Source organism: Cetorhinus maximus, chromosome 1, assembly GCF_964194155.1.
Source record: "Cetorhinus maximus chromosome 1, sCetMax3.hap1.1, whole genome shotgun sequence".
In the NCBI taxonomy this organism is placed as follows: Eukaryota; Metazoa; Chordata; class Chondrichthyes; order Lamniformes; family Cetorhinidae; genus Cetorhinus; species Cetorhinus maximus.
The window spans coordinates 214,341,187-214,359,226 of NC_135879.1; the positions used below are offsets into that span (position 1 = coordinate 214,341,187).

The 18,040-nt window shown below is 42.8% G+C and overlaps 1 long non-coding RNA gene across 1 annotated transcript in view; it reads right to left on the bottom strand.

The window, feature by feature from the left end:
• LOC144691499 (uncharacterized) overlaps positions 1-18,040 on the bottom strand; it is an 87,319-nt gene that overhangs the window by 24,510 nt on the left and 44,769 nt on the right. The gene's annotated exons all lie outside the window — the stretch shown is intronic.

The following is an 18,040-nucleotide window of genomic DNA, read 5'->3' on the forward strand; positions in this document are numbered from 1 at the left end:
TGAGTTCCTCCCTCCCTTCCATTTCCTGATTTACAGCTATTTCTGGGATGTTACTTGTATTCTCTATAGTGAAGACCGATGCAAAATACCTGTTCAATTAATCTGCCAACTCCTTATTTTCCAATATTAATTCCCCAGAGTCTCTTTCTGTAGGACTAATGCTTTCTTTGTTAACTTTTCTTTTTAAAATATCTGTGGAAACTCTTACTATCTGTCTTTATATTTCCAGCTAGCTTTTTCTTGTAGTCTAATTTTTCCCTCCTGATTAATCACTTAGTCATTCTTTACTGTTTTTTTTATATTTTGTCCAATCTTCTGACCTGCCACCCACCTTTGCACAATTATATGCTTTTTATTTAAATTTGATACTACCTTTAACTTTTTTAGTTAACCACGGATGGCAGAAATTAGATTATGCGAGTAAACTACCAAGAAATATAAAAATAGACAGTAAGAACTTCTATGCATATATAAAAAGTGAAACATTGTTCCCATAGAGGATGAGGCTGGGGATTAATAATAGGAACCGAGGAAATGTTTGAACAAGTATCTGTCTTCACAATAGAAGGCATGAAAAAGCATCCCGAGAATAATAGGAAATCAAGGGGAAAAGGGACAAGTTAGGGGAGTAAATAGAAATATAGCAATAGTAGGAAACACTACCATTAACGGGATAGATACTGTTCTCTGCAGCCAAGAGCATGAGTCCTGAAGGCTATATTGCCTGCCCAGTGTGAGAGCTAAGAACATCTTCTTGGGGTTGGGGAGGAACTTGGAATGGGAGGGGAATGGTCTAGATGTCGTGGTCAATGACATAGGTAGGACTAAGAAAGAAGTTCTGCTAGGGAGCATGAGCAGCTCGGGGCTAAATTAAAAAGCAGAACAAAAAGGTAATAATTCCTGAAAGAAATTGGCATAGGGTATTTAAGATCTGAGAGCTGAATGTGTGCTCAGAGATTGGTGTAGGAGAAATGGGTTTTGATTCAAGGGGCACTGGCAGCAATGCTGTGGAAAGAGGGAGCTGCCCTATTGGATCAGGTTTCACTTGAACCATGCTGGGACCAGTGTCCTCAGAAATCATAGAACTAGGGCTGGAGAGAGAGCTTTAAGCTTAATAGGACAGAGGGGAGGGTTCACACGAGGGGAGATTTTGAAAGTTAATCAGAAAGGACAAGGCAATAATGATACAGGTAATGATAACCAGAGTGTGACAGGAAAGGGACAAAACGTACAAACATAGAAATGCGCCAGTAAATAAGGTCAGGGTAGGGAAAAATGATAAGAAGACAGGAATAAAGGCTCTTTATCAAATGCATGAAACATTTGTAGCAAGGTGGATGAATTGTTAGGAGAAATAAAAATAAATGGGCCTGACATGATAGACATTACAGAGAGGTGGTTACAAGGTGATCAAGGCACGGAAATGAATCTTCAAGGGTATTCAACATTTAGTAAGGGTAGGAAGAAAGGAAAAAAAGGTTGGGTAGCTCTGTTAATAAAGGATGAGGTCAGCACAGTAGTGAGAAATAATCTTGGCTCAGAAGATCAAAATATAGAATCAGTTTGGATGGAATTAAGAAATAACAAGGGAAAGAAGTGGGGTAATGTCTTAAACTTATATAAAGGCAATTACAAAGCTATGAGAACAGAATTGGATAAAGTTGGCTGGAAAAGTAGGTTAAAGGCTAAGAGAATGGCAGGCTTTTAAGGGGCTATCTCATAATTCTCAACAAAGATAGATTCCACTGATAAATAAGATTCCACAAGGAGGATGCACCATCCGTGGCTAACAAAGGAAATTAAGGATGGTATCAAATTGAAAGAAAATGCAGACATTGCTACCAAGATTAGTGGCAGGCCAGAAGATTGGAAAAATCTGAGAAACCAACAAAGGATGAGTTAAAAAAATAAAGAGGCAGAAATTAGAATATGCAAGTAAACTACCAAGAAATATAAAAATAGACAGTAAGAGCTTTAAAAAGTAAAACATTGTTCCCATAGGGAATGAGGCTGGGGATTAATAATAGGAACCAAGGAAATATCAGAGACTTTGAACAAGTATCTGTCTTCACAATAGGAGACAAAAATAATCCCAAGAATAATAAAAAATCAAGGGGAAAGGGAAGGGAGGAACTTAAAGCAACCACTATCACTAGAGAAAAAGTATTAAAAAACTAATGGGACTGAAGGCTGACAAGTCCACTGGACCTAATGGCCTGCATCCTAGGATATTAAAAGAAATGGCTGCAGCGAAAGTGAATGCAAATTGGATGCAGTGATTGGAAATTCTGAGGTGAGTAACTCACCTCCTGACTCCCCAAATCCTGTCCACCATCTACAAGGCACAAGTCAGGAGTGTGATGGAATACTGTCCATTTGCCTGGATGAGTGCAGCTCCAACAACATTCAAGAAGCTCAACACCATCCAAGCAATTCACTTGATCGACACCCCATCCATCAGCTTAAACATTTACTCCCCATCCACCACTGATACACAGTGGCAGCCGTCTACAAGATGCCCTGCAGCAACTTACCAATGATCCTTCGACAGCACTTTCCAAACATGCAACCTCTGCCACCTCGAAGGGCAAAGGAAACAGAAGCATGGGAACACCACCAAGTCCCCCTCCAATCCACACACCATCCTGACCTTGAACTAAATAACCATTCCTTCACTGTTGTTTGATCAAAGTCCTGGCACTTCCTAACAGCACTTTGGGAGTCCTCACACTAGGTGGACTGCAGTGGTTCAGGAAGGTGGCAGTTCAAGGGCAATTAGGGATGGGCAATAATGCTGGCCTTGCCAGCAACATCCGTACATGCGTCTACTTAAGAAAAAGAGCCATCAGCATCTTTTTAGGGAGATGAAGAATGGGTAGTAAAGTAATGCATACCAGTGTAACTCACATCTGAGAAAAAATAAGAAGACAGAAGCCTGGAATGGGTGAGCAATAAATTCTGGCCTTGGCAGTGATGTCCACATCTTGTGCATGGTTTCGTTTCAACAAAGCATCAGGTTAGCGGTTCAGCAGGGGCTGAGAGATGGATGGTTTGGGAATCAACTTGGGCATGGTGCTCTATTCCAGGGAGAGAATTCAGAAACTGGGAAGAAGCTGGATTAGGAGAATTATGCTGAACAGCTAAGAGGCACATTCAGCAGCTTACATCTGAACCAACAGCTGGTAGTTGGGACTGAGCAAATAAAGGCAGTGATTTACAATACAACCTTCATTGTTCTGGGGCATGGGGAAGTCATGAATGCCTCATCTGGTGTAGGCTTAACTTTAGCCGCACAGAAACGAGTGATCCAGGCCTAATGCCAGGTCCAAACCCAGATCCTGATGGAAGACCAGAACTTTCAGCACCAGTCCGGAAGTCAAATTTTGGAGCTTGTCAGCAAAATGGAGACGGGTTCTGCCTACAGGTCAGAGATTCAGGAACTGCCTGGAGTTCTGAGTTCGGGACATTGTAGAAATCAGAGATGCACCTTGTACATTGAAGTTGAGGAAATAGAGGTCAAGCTTGAGGCCTGCGTTGAGATCATCAAATGTGGCCAACTTTGGAGTGCATGTTAGGATCTGCCTGATCCTTCTCAGTGATAACTTCCTGAGCTGCTTGGAGGTCAAATTCCAGGGATAGGTTCAGGGCCTATCAACATCAGAAAGATACTGAGAACTGTTTGAGAGCCAGCTCCATTCTCGCCTGAGAATTGGAGTCAGGAGGCTGTGTGTGGTTTGAATACTAATCATGGTGTCCCTTCCTTTTAATAGTTCCCGCTTTGGCTCTCATTCTGGAAAGATTTGTGATTTACCTACAGCAGTTCACCTCATCAAATCAGGCTTCAGCTCATAGGGTTGTTGGCTTTCCTATGAAAGGCGACTCTTGCACTCAAAATAAGTTAAAACAATTTGGGAAGTATGCCAATCTGTATAAGATCCTATTAGAATATTGTGTAACAAATACATTTGTTATTTTGTTAAGTCATTAAATGCAAGTTAATTGGATGATGCATTCGTGCTCCACTACACTGCACCATGGAGACAAGTTTCAACCTCATTGGAGAGTACCCAACCTCAGCCAGTGGCCCGCCTCTACCTCTCTCGGGCCTTTTTTCTTCTGTATTCTGTCACATGGAGTCATGGCAGAACCGTGGACTTCACGGACTCTGCGTCCGGCAGCAACTTTTCCAGATGACAACCTAACTTCTGCCATTTGGGGGAGGGGGCGGCGTTGCATGAACGAAGGTCGGGAAGTTCCCTGCTGGAAGTTATTAGAAAATCCGAGGGAGGACCAACTTTCCTCTTTCACCCCTCACCCCCGCCATCTCTGTTCTCCTTCGCTTCTAAGGAGCTGGATTTTAAGCAGTGTTGGCAACGTCCAGTTACTTACTGACTTGTGTAAAAGACACGCGGATTTCTGCATTTCAGTTCATAATGAATACACAGGCTGAAATGTGGGTGCCCACTAGCTTGCAGAATGGGCGAAGCTAGGCAGAAATATGTGGAGAAAACGCTTCCAGCAGAAAGAAAGTGATCGCTTCAATCAACAGAATAGGTCAAGTGAGCAAACAAAGTAGGTACGATTGGAGTACATTTATTTGTCGATTTCGCTCAGATAGTGCGTGGGGAGGGAGCAAAGATAGGAGAGGGTGGGGGGGGCGGGGGGGAGGAGAGTTGGAGGAGTGTGTGGGGAACATTAAGCGGCTGGTGCAGCACAGCCAATCTCTCTGAGGCATGAACCAGACTCTACACCCCTCGGAAGATTGAGACTCTGGACCCCAAGCAGCGCCTGAAAAAAACACATCATTTTTACATAGTTTAAAGTAATTCATTCTGTAAAATACCACATAACAAGCCCCCAAAGTTCACTTCGTCTTCCTCATAAGAGGTAGTGTTCTTAACTATCAAAGTCCTGGTAGATGAAGGGAATACCCGATGAGTGATGGCGAGATGAGGCCGTTCTCAGCGGGCATGTCTTACCGACAAAACAGAAAGGTTCTTCGGACATATTCCTTTCTGTTTAAAATCTCTATCATTATATCGGTTCACTGATGGCACTGCCGCAGTGTCGCTTTACCAAGCAGTTTATTCTTTTAAGTGGGACCCCGTCACACGGGTGTCCCTCTGTGACACGCAGTGAGAATCCTCTCTCTCTCTCTCTGTCTCTGCCTCTCTTCCTGTTCAGTGTATTTGAGTTTGGGCGGAATTGGCCAAGACATGAATTAAAAATTAACACTAGGGCGCCCGAGAATTATTTTCTGCCTTGTTTCCCCACCCTTTCCCCCTCTCACTTAGAAATCCATCTCCCTCTGCCTCCAGCTATTCCTGGACAACTCTTTCTCTTCTACTGGCTTCTCGCTCTCTCCCTCTCCACAAGTTTCTCTAATTGCCTTTTCCTCCTCCCTCTTTCTCTCTGACTCTCCAGATCGCTCGTTTTTGTCTGTGTTCCGCTGTGTTCCTTTCACCGTGTGCCTCTATTTTCTCTCCTGCTGTCATTTCTCGGTCGCTCTCTGTGCCCCCGCTCTGCTTGGTCTGCTTGCCCGTGTGCGGCTCAGTCGCCTCTGCCTCCTTCACTTTGCAGCTGCTTGGAGCAGTGACTGAGGCGCGATGTACACAGTGTGTGCCCAGCGCCACTTCTCCTGGTTACATCACCTACCCGACTCGCTGTCCGAGGTGAGAACAGCGAAACGCAATTCATTTACCCTGGAGTTGATCATGGAAGAAAATGAATCCATTTTAAGTGGATTTCTGGTCTTTAGCATCCAGCACTTATGCTTTGTATTTTATTTGAGATATGTAATCTTGGTGATCCTATTATTAATTGGTTGAGAATATGGAACTAACTTTAATTGTAGGAAGGGTTTGATGATCGAGTCTAAATGTAGCGCTTATGTATATACAATATATAGCCAATGTATATACAATTTATAGCCAATGGTAAAAACACATACCAAACTCGCACCAGCTTCTCCGCCTAATGCCTCATATTGGTTAAAAAAGGGACAGCGAATCATCTAAATTAAAGCCAAACATGAAAAGAGAACTTAAAAATGTTCCCTCCCAGATACGTACTCATAACTGCTAGCGCTATTTCCCCGCGTATACCTATTGACTGTGAATAGGTGACAGTCAGAGCTGGCGATTCTGTCATGTCTTCGTGCAGTGCATCTTACAGAAAGAGAGATTAAGAATGAAAACCTAAATGGGAGGGGGTGGCCGGGGGATGGGGGGGGGTGGGGGGTGGGGGTGTGCTCGATGCCAGCGAAAATGCTGGTGATCAAAGACCCAGAGACAAAGACACGCGTGAACTGATCTCAATGAGCTTCGGGGGACGGCAGATGGGACTCCCGCCTCCCTCAGTAGCCAGCTCTCCCAGCAGCCTTCTATCAGATCCTTCATCTCTTAATGAGATAATATTACAATATTAACATTTTTTAAAGTCACAACTTTCTGTCATGACATTCATAGTCAACAACCTTATTTTCCTCTCAAAGGGTAAAGGGGGCCCCTCCCTCTGTAGGAGAGATCACGTTTCAGATTCAGCCTGTGATCGGAATGATTTGTTCCTATTGTCGTATATGGGGGTTTTTTTTTCAAAATTGTCTGCATCATCCGTCAGCCTTTCGAGCATCACGTGAGACACTGTAAAGTTATATAGGAAATTTAAGACTTCATATGAGATCCTTCCTAGTTAATGCCCGTCTTTATCACTTCTGTGTTGTGTTGAAACTTTTAAATATATCTAAGAATTATATATATATAATATATATATTTATTTATTTCAGTCGTAGTTCTGTCTAGTTATAGCGGTAAGGTGATATTTCTGTTTAATGTTGGGATGTCGCTCGGGATCCAGTCCCGAATCTCCTGAAACCATCGCCTCGCTCAAATGCTATTCCCAGGGGCACAAGGTCTGCTCGAGTTAAACAGAACTCACTGAGCGCTGTTACTATTATGAATGGTGGGGAGCGGACGGACTTATAATTTAATTTCTCTGTTTTTAATGAAAGCAGGTTAAAATAAAGCGGAAAAGTCAATGTACATGAATTTTGCTTCGCTTTTTGACAACATGATCATGACATTAATTTGTGGCTAAAATGGTTGGTTTGGTGACATTTGAGATTTAGTGAAAGAGTGCAAATGTTGTAATATGTTGTGTGTACAGTAATAGACATCTACTACATTCAGACTGGCACGATGACCCTTCACGCGCGCACAAACTCACGCAATACACAGGCACACACTATACACATCCTACAGACAACGGAAACGTCACACACAACTTACACTTGAATAATGGCTTCGCAAAACATCCCAAACTGATTCACACGAGATGGTTGATTGAACACAGCAAGAAGTGGAGTGGGGGTGGGGGGGGAGGGGGTAATTGGGGAAGAGAGGGGTTTTGGGGAGGGTTTTGCAAGTAGTGAGAATGAACGAGCTGGAGAAGTTTCGGGGGCGAATTAGAAAGTGTTAGGATATGAGAACCAAGGGGTTCGCCACTGATGATGTGGGGGCATTGGTGAATGGGGGCTGTGATGTGGGGATATTGGTGAATGGGGGCTGCGATGTGGGGATATTGGTGAATGGGGGCTGTGATGTGGGGATATTGGGGAATGGGAGCTGTGATGTGTGGATATTGGTGAATGGGGGCTGTGATGTGGGGATATTGGTGATTGGGGGCTGTGATGTGGGGATATTGGGGAATGGGAGCTGTGATGTGTGGATATTGGTGAATGGGGGCTGTGATGTGGGGATATTCGGGAATGGGAGCTATGATGTGGGGATATTGTGGAATGGGAGCTGTGATGTGGGGATATTGGAGAATGGGAGCTGTGATGTGGGGATATTGGGGAATGGGAGCTGTGATATGCGGATATTGGGGAATGGGAGCTGTGATGTGGGGATATTGGGAAATGGGAGCTGTGATGTGGGGATATTGGAGAATGGGAGCTGTGATATGCGGATATTGGGGAATGGGAGCTGTGATATGGGGATATTGGAGAATGGGAGCTGTGATGTGGGGATATTGGAGAATGGGAGCTGTGATGTGGGGATATTGGGGAATGGGAGTTGTGATGTGGGGATATTGGGGAATGGGGGCTGTGATGTGGGGATATTGGGGAATGGGAGCTGTGATGTGGGGATATTGGAGAATGGGAGCTGTGATGTGGGGATATTGGGGAATGGGAGCTGTGATGTGGGGATATTGGAGAATGGGAGCTGTGATGTGGGGATATTGGGGAATGGGAGCTGTGATGTGGGGATATTGGAGAATGGGAGCTGTGATGTGGAGATATTGGAGAATGGGAGCTGTGATGTGGGGATATTGGGGAATGGGAGCTGTGATGTGGGGATATTGGAGAATGGGAGCTGTGATATGGGGATATTGGGGAATGGGGGCTGTGATGTGGGGATATTGGGGAATGGGGGCTGTGATATGGGGATATTGGGGAATGGGGGCTGTGATGTGGGGATATTGGGGAATGAGAGCTGTGATGTGGGGATATTGAGGAATGGGAGCTGTGATGTGGGGATATTGGGGAATGGGAGCTGTGACGTGGGGATATTGAAGAATGGGAGCTGTGATGTGGGGATATTGGAGAATGGGAGCTGTGATGTGGGGATATTGGGGAATGGGAGCTGTGATGTGGGGATATTGGAGAATGGGAGCTGTGATGTGGGGATATTGGAGAATGGGAGCTGTGATGTGGGGATATTGGGGAATGGGAGCTGTGACGTGGGGATATTGGGGAATGGGAGCTGTGATGTGGGGATGTTGGAGAATGGGAGCTGTGATATGGGGATATTGGGGAATGGGGGCTGTGATGTGGGGATATTGGGGAATGGGAGCTGTGGTGTGGGGATATTGGAGAATGGGAGCTGTGATGTGGGGATACTGGAGAATGGGAGCTGTGATGTGGGGATATTGGGGAATGGGAGCTGTGACGTGGGGATATTGGGGAATGGGAGCTGTGATGTGGGGATGTTGGAGAATGGGAGTTGTGATGTGGGGATATTGGAGAATGGGAGCTGTGATGTCCGGACAGTGGAGAATGGGGGCTATAATGTGGGGATATTGGAGAATGGGGGCTGTGATGTGAGGTTTTTGGAGAAGGGAGTTGTGATGTGGGACTGGGGCAGGTTGCAGAGGTAGAGTGGAGAAGGGTCACTGAGGGATTTGAAGACGAAGATTAGAATTTCGTGATCAATGCATTGGGGATGGGAGTCAGTACAGCTAGGGGGAGATGGGAGCAATAGATAACCGGAGCTTAATATTAAGATGAGTTCAAATTCAGCTCAGGAGGCTGATGAGGGTAGCATAAAGATATAGAGCTGGAGTCGGTGATTCTGTGAATTGGGGGTTCATCGCTGGTGGTGTGAGCTGGGGATGAAGGAAAGAAGTAGTCGGCTTTTGTGTTGAACCGGGCGTAGGGGTGGAAACTGCTGAACGGGGCATAAGTTGCAGTCGGTTGAAGAAAATAGCCATGCTTGGAGGGGAGGGGTGGCATGGCGGACGGTGGTTGGGGATGTGAGATCAGGTAACGGCAGGAAATTTCTTGCGAGAACAGGACAGGACGGCTTCATCTTCCCAACGATTAATGTGTGAACGTTTGGGCAGATAGTACGAAGCGTGTTGACCGAGAAGTAAAGCTGGGGATCACCAGTATACATATAGGCTTCATATGGACTCCCAGTCACTCTCAATTTGTACACACGTACTAGCATAATTACAGACTCGTGGTTAGCAGAGCTCTGCTCGAATAATGCACTGTGCGCAAAGTTCATCGGTTCCTCACTGCAGTGTAAGGTGCTGACCTCACACTGTTTTTTGCAACAGGTAGGTATCAATCCAGGCCTTACAACTAGAGATAGTCAATGAAAGTGGCATTGTCCACATCCCGAGGACAAAGCATAAAGAATAACCTACAGAAAATACACGCGCAGTATTTTACAAACAGTCAGGGAAACATGAGCGCAGAGGCAGAGTAATACACACAGACACACACACACAAACCAGGTGCGATGCAGCCCACTTGCAGCCAGAGAGTTAGTGCGCGTTCTGTATTTAAATATTCTGCTCACTGCTCCAACTGTCGGTGAAATATTTAAATAATTAAACCTGAAAAAGACTGCTCGGCGCACTGCTATCATTATTACTGTTTCATTTTAAGACAGTCCTGCAGATGAAAAGTTTCAGGCTTCAAGTTGTGACCTTACATCGATTACACTGAGTTTCATCCCTCAGTGATATTTCATGTCTCTCCAGTTTGATGCTCTGTGCCTCCATAAGCTACAAGAAGGTGCAGGACTCAGTCAAATCTACTTACTTCCAAAATTGATACATTTATATTCTGAACCGACCTTTATCAATGCCTCAATATTTACTTGGTGGGAGGTGAGAAACGGTTGAAGTTGGCCTAGTATCAGCTTCCAAGAGGTCTGACTGCAGAGTGTGAGGGGATTAATGGAATCCAATTGTGGCCACTGTTTACCAAGAAAAGTCACAGAGAGTTACTTTAATTTCAATTTGATTTGTTTATTTAGTTCTTTGGAGTGATTCTAGGAAATAGACTTAAAGAAACAGAATTCTTTACTGAATCAATAAAAATTTTTGAAGATTTGATAGCAAAAATTGAAGCACATGGGATAAAAAGGACAATGGTTGTGTGGATACAAAATTGGTGAGAGGGGACAGAAAGCAGAGAGCAGTGTTATTAATCAGACTGGAGGGGAGTATACAGTGCTGTCACCCAGGAATGGCATCAGGAATGCTGCAATTTGTCGATCTATATTTGTGACCTGGACTCGGGTATGCAGGGCATAATTTCAAAGTTTGCAAAGATGGCATAAAACTCAGAAAGCAATAATCAATAAGGAGGATTGTAACAGACTGGAGGAGGGCACGGACAGACTGGTAAAATGAGCAGATGAAATTTAACACAGAGAAGCTTGAAGGACCTGGTAGGAAGGAGGACATGGGAGACTATGTATATAAGTCTTTGGAAGGACAGGACAAGTTGAGAATGCTGTTTAAAAAAAACATGGGATCCATGTTTTATTAATAGAGGAACAGTGTACAAAAAGCCAGGACGTTATGTTAAACCTTTATAAAATGCTGGTTCCACCTCAGCTGCTGTATTGCATTCAATTCAGGGTATCACATTTTATAAAGGATGTCAAGGCCTTCGAGGGGGGGTAGAAGAGATCTGCTAGAATGGTACCAGGGATAAGGGACTTCAGTTGTCGAGAGACAGGTGAAACTGGGTTGTTCTTTTTAGAGACAGAAGGTGAAGAGGCAATTTGATGGAGGTGTTCAAAATTATGATTGGTTTTGCTAGACAGTAGGGCCAGGAACCAGAAGACAGATTTAAAGTGATTGGCAAAAGAACCTGAGGCAATTTGAGGAAACGTTTTTTGCGCAGCACGTTTTTGTGATCTGAAATACATGGTCTCAACATGTGGGGGAAAGCAGATTTGATGGTAAAATTCAAGAGAGAATTGGATGAATACTTAAAGGGAAAACATTTACAGGGTAACAGGGAAAGAACATGGTAGTAAGATTAATTGGGTAGCTCTATCAGCACAAGTATAATGGGCCAAATGGCCTCCTTCTATGATTCATTCTATGATGAATCAAGATCAAGACAGGACAAGAACCATGTCATTGAAAGTCTGGAAGGTAGGTGATTGCAGCAGAGGTTAGCAACTCATGGAGAGCTACCCATGGGCAAACAAACTTTTATCAATGCCAATGATTTCACAAGATAAATTGAAAATGCTACATTGTTGAATCAAGCTTTATAACTGTGAACAGTCTATCTGACTTAACACTGTGAGCACAGCCCTAAGGGATAACTTATAAAATTTATAAATTTTCAAACAAGATGAAAAAAATCAGAAGGCATTTACCTGCAGAACAGTGAGTTTGTGGAACAAAATCCTAGTTAAGTTAATTAATACTGTGTAAAGTAACTCTTCTGAATGATGAATGTATAAATGTTTGGTTAGCAATGTGATAGAAGGTTATATAGATAAGTGAAGGTAATAATAGTCAAATCCTCAATGGAATGGGGTGGTTTCCAAACTGCTGGGCTCATGGCCAGTTGCAAGGTCCAATAGATAAAACATATCCTCATTTCCTGTAGCAAGCTGCATGTAATGTTTTTGGATAGTATTTAAATAGTTACAACTGAAGCAGAGAACAGGCTTAAAATGGTTATTCAGCTACAATCAACAGAAATACATTGCCCTGGCACTGTACAGCTGAAATGTTATTCACTTGTGTGTACAGGCCTCGCCTATACTATGAGGCTCTGTAACTCAGTGGTGGCATCAGCCTGCGCCACTTAAAAACCCTTCATAAAATGAACAAAAAGATGTCTAAATCCATTACTGTTTTTTAAAGGAGTCTGGCTGTTACACTCTTGTGAAAGGAATCCTCTCTAACACACATTTGAATATGAGACCTTCTCTACGAAAGTGATCTGATGGTCAACTGCCCCTTTCAAGAGTGCTCAGTTGACAATACTCCATCTTTAAAGGAAAATGGGTCCTAAAACTATTTGTGTATGTGAAGAAGGCGAATGCTGATACTGGTAATCTTGATTACAAAGTGGGGTCCTGAGGCAGCCGTTGTTTCTTTCAATAGGGTCTTGCCCATTGAAAACCGTGCTATTTGCCAGGATAAGCAGCAGGTCAAGCAGCATCTGCAATGGAAGGAAATGTTTTGAAAGGAAACGGTGACATTTTAACCATAACCCTTCATCAGGGCTGACGTCAAGATCTTGCAAATTTTCAATTTTCCTCCCAAATTGTCAGCGTCTTCCCCATTTAGTTTCTCCTTCTAGGCAAGATCTGGATAATGCCAGGAATGAGAAACTTGAGTTATTGGGAGACAGTTGAGATGCTGAAACAGTTACTAATGGAGTGGAGAAGGCTAAAGGGAATTTGGCAGAATGTATTGTTGCATTGTGAGGGGCTTACATGGGATGAATGAGGAAAGACAAATCTCCATGGTTGGAGAGTCAATAATCAATTTAAAGTTTTCACTAAGGGTGAGTAGAAAGATTGACATCAATTTGCATTCTTATGGTACCTGAAGCTAGGAAACACCTCCTATCTGTAGCATAGAAACACCTCCTGCCTGAAGCATAGAAACGCTTGCTACCTGGAGCATAGAAACACCTACCTGGAGCACGGAAACATCTCCTACCTGGAGCATAGAAACACGTCCTACCTCCTAGGGTCCTTCAAAGATATTTAAACAGACAAAGGGTTCTTAATACAATTTCAAATAAAAATACTGCGGATGCTGGAGATCTGAAATAAAACAGAAAATGCTGGAAAAGCTCAGCCCGTCTCGCAGCATCTGTGGAGAGAGAAGCAGAGTTAACGTTTCAGCTCGATGTTTTATGGTAGGGTTTTTGGACCTCGTGTGTGCTTTCCCACAGAGGCGAGGGCCATTATTACATCTTTTAAGGGAAAATTGGACAATTATTTGGAGCAAAGCAGATAAAAGACATTGGAGGGAAAGCAGAGCAGTGGTACTAGCTTTGGATTGCCTGAGCAAGGGGCCGCACAGACACCAGGAGCCGCCTGGCCTCCTAGGGTATAAAATTATAGAAGCGCCCGCTCTCTATTTAAGTTTAGGTCAACATTTTGAATTATTGAAGGAAGATGTTGAAAGTTTCCCACTTCTGTTTCATACTCGCCATGTCCGAAATACGAATGATTGTTGTACAGATTTTGCTTAAGAAGTGTCCGCAGCTTTAAAAACTCTAACGAGTTTATTACCATTGCCTGTGTGTCCGGGACAAACTGAACAAGGAAGCTGGGAGGAGGCTACCCCCCCAAATACCGTTTTCACCATTCACTTCAGCTACTGTTCAAAGTGACGGTCCTGTCTCTCTCGATGCAAAAACAGGGTTGCTTTGGATAATTTTAAAATGTGACAATAATAACGACATTATGCTTTAATTATTCCCACTGTGTAACCTTAGAAACCCCTTAACTGCATCAAACTCACTTCCATTTGCAAGGTCCGGCACGATGTATTGTGCATTTGCTTCGATTTTATTTGGCTTTGGCGTACAGGTGAATGAGCAAACAGGAGACGCATTGGAGGCTTTGGGGACAGGCCGGGGATATCTGAGCGATGAGAGCAATGCATCAGAAAGAGGGCGAGGGAGAGAGACGTGGGCACGCGTCTGACAGGGCACTAAACGAGTCTCAGTCAATCACTTAGGAACCGATAGAAAAGAACATTCCGCAAGAGTAAATGGGCTAATAAAGGTTGTTATTCTAAAAACAAAAATTGCCTTTTATTATCAATACTTGCTAAAACTAAAATGTGAACCAGAGAAGTGCTTTCAGGGAAAAGGAATAGTAGTGACTCACTGAATCTGAAAATAAGTTTTTTTTTAGTGTGGCAGTTTAGTGTACACAATAGAACGATTATTAGTATTAACATGACTATTAAAACTAATGGTGTAATTATTATCGTATAATAATTAACATTACTATTAATATTACTGGTTAAGGTTGTTATTAATATTGCAATTATTGTTAACGGGCTTATTAATTCTGCGACTATTATTGCTAAATATCTGCTCGTCACTTTAACCGAATGATAGCGATGATTTAAATTAAATGTTCTAAATTTAGCAAAATAGGCGTTTTAAACACGTTTTGGTTTTGGATTTTAAATCCTTTCATTTTTTCCTCTTTCCAGCCCCTTGTTCTGCCCCTTTGCATTTTCTTTTCCGCCATCTGCTTTTCCCCCTTTAAAATCTGTTCATTTTTCTGAGCGCTCCGTTTGCCAAAGGCGCTGTATTTATATTTCCTAAACCCGTTTGGACACCAATAATAACCTCGGGAGGCATCTTTTTTCGCATGATCTGATTCTAACCCCACTACTAGTTTGTACCAAAAGTAAGTATTGAAACAACTATTAACCTTTCAATTGTTCATATTAATTTGGTTTAAATTGCCTAATACTGCTCGAAGAGATTATACATATTGACGTGAACATTGCCGCAATAAGTCGGATTTTAAATATTTTCCCACACTTTGTAATTATCCGTTTAACTCTTCGCACTCAAGTTTAGCAAGAATTAACATCGAGTTACAGGTTGCCTCGAGTGAGACTGTTTTCCGTAAGCAAAATAGAAAGTGAACGATTGGAAAGACTGACAACCTGGTTCTATCCGCTGGACAAAGGACATCACGGCATTGGCTAAGGGCGGGGAGAAAACATGCCTCTGGACAGACGAAAGAACACCGTCTGAAGCCCTTGATCTACTTTGAGATTTCACAGGTGTTAAAATAACAAAGAATCGGCTTTATTCGTCCGGATTTCTGGTCGACTGCGCTGCCCTCTGAGCAGCAAACAAACGATTGGGTAGAGAAATAAATAAAAGAGCGGCAAAACCATTAGCCGCCGATCCACGTAGTTGGCAAACAATTACCTTCCCAATCGTTCAATCACGCTAGACTGTTCCTCAACTATCCACGCGGTTTTACAGCTTGTCGTCGCTCGCGGTTTGGGTGAACGTGTCTTGTGCAATGTTTAAAGCCAACTTCGTCCAGTTGGGCAAAGAGGTGCTTGATATATTCCCGTAATTCTTCCAGAATGTCCCTAAAAGTGCCACAGTTCCTGCTACCTGTTTCTCTGTTCACAATGCTTCAGCCTCTAACTCAATTCATCATGTTTCCGTAACTCGTGCTTCCTCGCTCTCAGTGTTGGACACCCAGGACAGTCACTACTCCACCTGCACTTGAATAGTATTCATAGCTTTTCCAATATTACTCCATATATATAATAAATAAATATATATTATTATATATATATATATATATGTATTATGTTTAAAGCTCTGTCTGGCTCTCTGTTCTACTCACCAAGTGAGCTCAGGCCGTCCGTTCACTGGAAGAGATTCCGAGCAAATCTGTAACATTTTTTTGGAGAGCTAACTTTAACAAAATAAAACCGCGCACATGTAAATAGCTGCTATGCTCCCGAAAGCTACACCTATAACCTGGGCTATGCAGTCTATAGTATTGTATAGCAATACCCACCTATAGCATCTTAGCATGTGCGTGTGTATATTTACATTATACTCTAGTACTTTATAGCAGTCTAATATAACAATAAATAGACACTGCATTTCATCCTGTGACCTTTAGTGCAACATACGCACGCTGTAACGTGTATTAAACAGCCTCTGAATAATTAACATTAATTTAAGTATTAAAAGGTTTCGGAGCAGAGGAGTTCTAAGCATTATATATATTTATGATGTTTACTAAGTTATTATTGTCTCTGTGTGTACAGACTGGCAGCCTGACCAGCAGAGGAAGCGTCTCGGCGAAACGCTAATGACAGAACCAACGGGTAAACGCTCAGCATTTTTAACTTTTCAGCTCGACATCAAATAATTTTCGCTTGACGCTTTTAAATATTTTGGGTCAGTTTCGTTAAAGCTGAAACTGCAGAATTTTGTATCAAGGTAATTTAAAAATCGTGAAGGAACATAAAGCAAAGAAATCGCGACGTGTAAACGTCAAACGATATTTAAGAACCTTGCATGGAACTAACTGACCGTGTTAAACGCAAGTTGCATTGATACCCTATTTGCATGATTTGTCGGCATATATTATAAATAATTATTTTCCGCTAATGCATGCAAATTTCATTTTGATTATTTCAATATTAATCTAAGTACGCCGTGCAGTGAGAAAGTGTTGAAGAAACTAGAATTCAATTGAGTATTTCTGTCCAGTATGTAAAGCTCTAAAGGTAGGCTCGGTAGCCTGGAGCCTGACGTTTGGGAGTCGGTGAATTTATTAGATACTTGAAAAGTCCATTTATCCAGTGTCAGTCAGGGAGTGACGTTAGCAGCTGTGATAATTGCTGTTGGATGGCAGGGCTGAGAGTTCAGAGCTGGAACACTCAGCCTGGGGGCTACCCACAGCTCTTAAACTCTCTTGCTCCATCACAGTCCAGAGCAGCCTTTGACTGCCGCAGCTTCTGGGATGTGCCTTGAAACAGCGGCCAAATACACCAGGGTTTGCAAACACACGAGTGGGGTACAGGAAAGGTGCGGGAGGAACTGCCGCCGAGGCCAGCATGCTCGCGTGACGGGCACTCCGTCTGTTTTTTTTTTATAGAAGGTAATTTGTTTATTTAAATATACTAATTGAAAGCGGTGGATGTCAATAGAATGAGTAATCGATCGATTGGATGAATAAAATATGCTCACTAGTTTCCATCTGGTTGTCCGAGTTCATGAATCTATTAGCCTCCTCCCCGATTTGATCATTACGGTGGTTCATTTATTCCAATTGTTTGTCTTCTCTCCCCGATTTTACCCCGTAATTTCCTCTCATAGTTTCTTAATATGTAATTTTCCAGTCCCGGTCTGGGTTCTCTCTATATTTCTCAGTCTGCCCTTTTTTATATATCTCTCTCTCTCTCCCTCTTTCTCAATACCTTCCTAACTCCGGTACCTTTCGCTCCCAGCTTTTAGTGAATTGTATCCACGCCCGTTTCTTATCACGGCCAATTTGTAACGCGGAGTTATCTGAATGTCCCCACCGTTTCGCTTCCTTGGCGGCGATTATTTGCGCATTATTTTATATATATATATATATTTGAAAAATCACCAGCCATCAATTGGAAACGAAGTGAAGAGCTGAATGGGAATAAGTCCTTGCCTCTTTTAATTAATTAATGACTAGAACAAAACCTGACCCGAGCGAAGAGACGTTGCCGTGAATAACCCGGCGTTTCCTGTTAACATTACTTCAAATAAAGAAGCTTGCTTCTTTCCCAGGTGGGGCAAATTTATGAAATAAAAAAAAAGGTTCATAGGAATGTTTCTGTCTCATTATCAGCTTTTGACAAGTCGTTACCATATATTGATTAATCTATTACTGTACATAAAAACGTTTTACAATTTCATTAACACTGTGCCCGCATTGAATCAATCTTATTGTGCTAATATCTGGGAGCGAAAGACCTTTACCAACCGCTACGT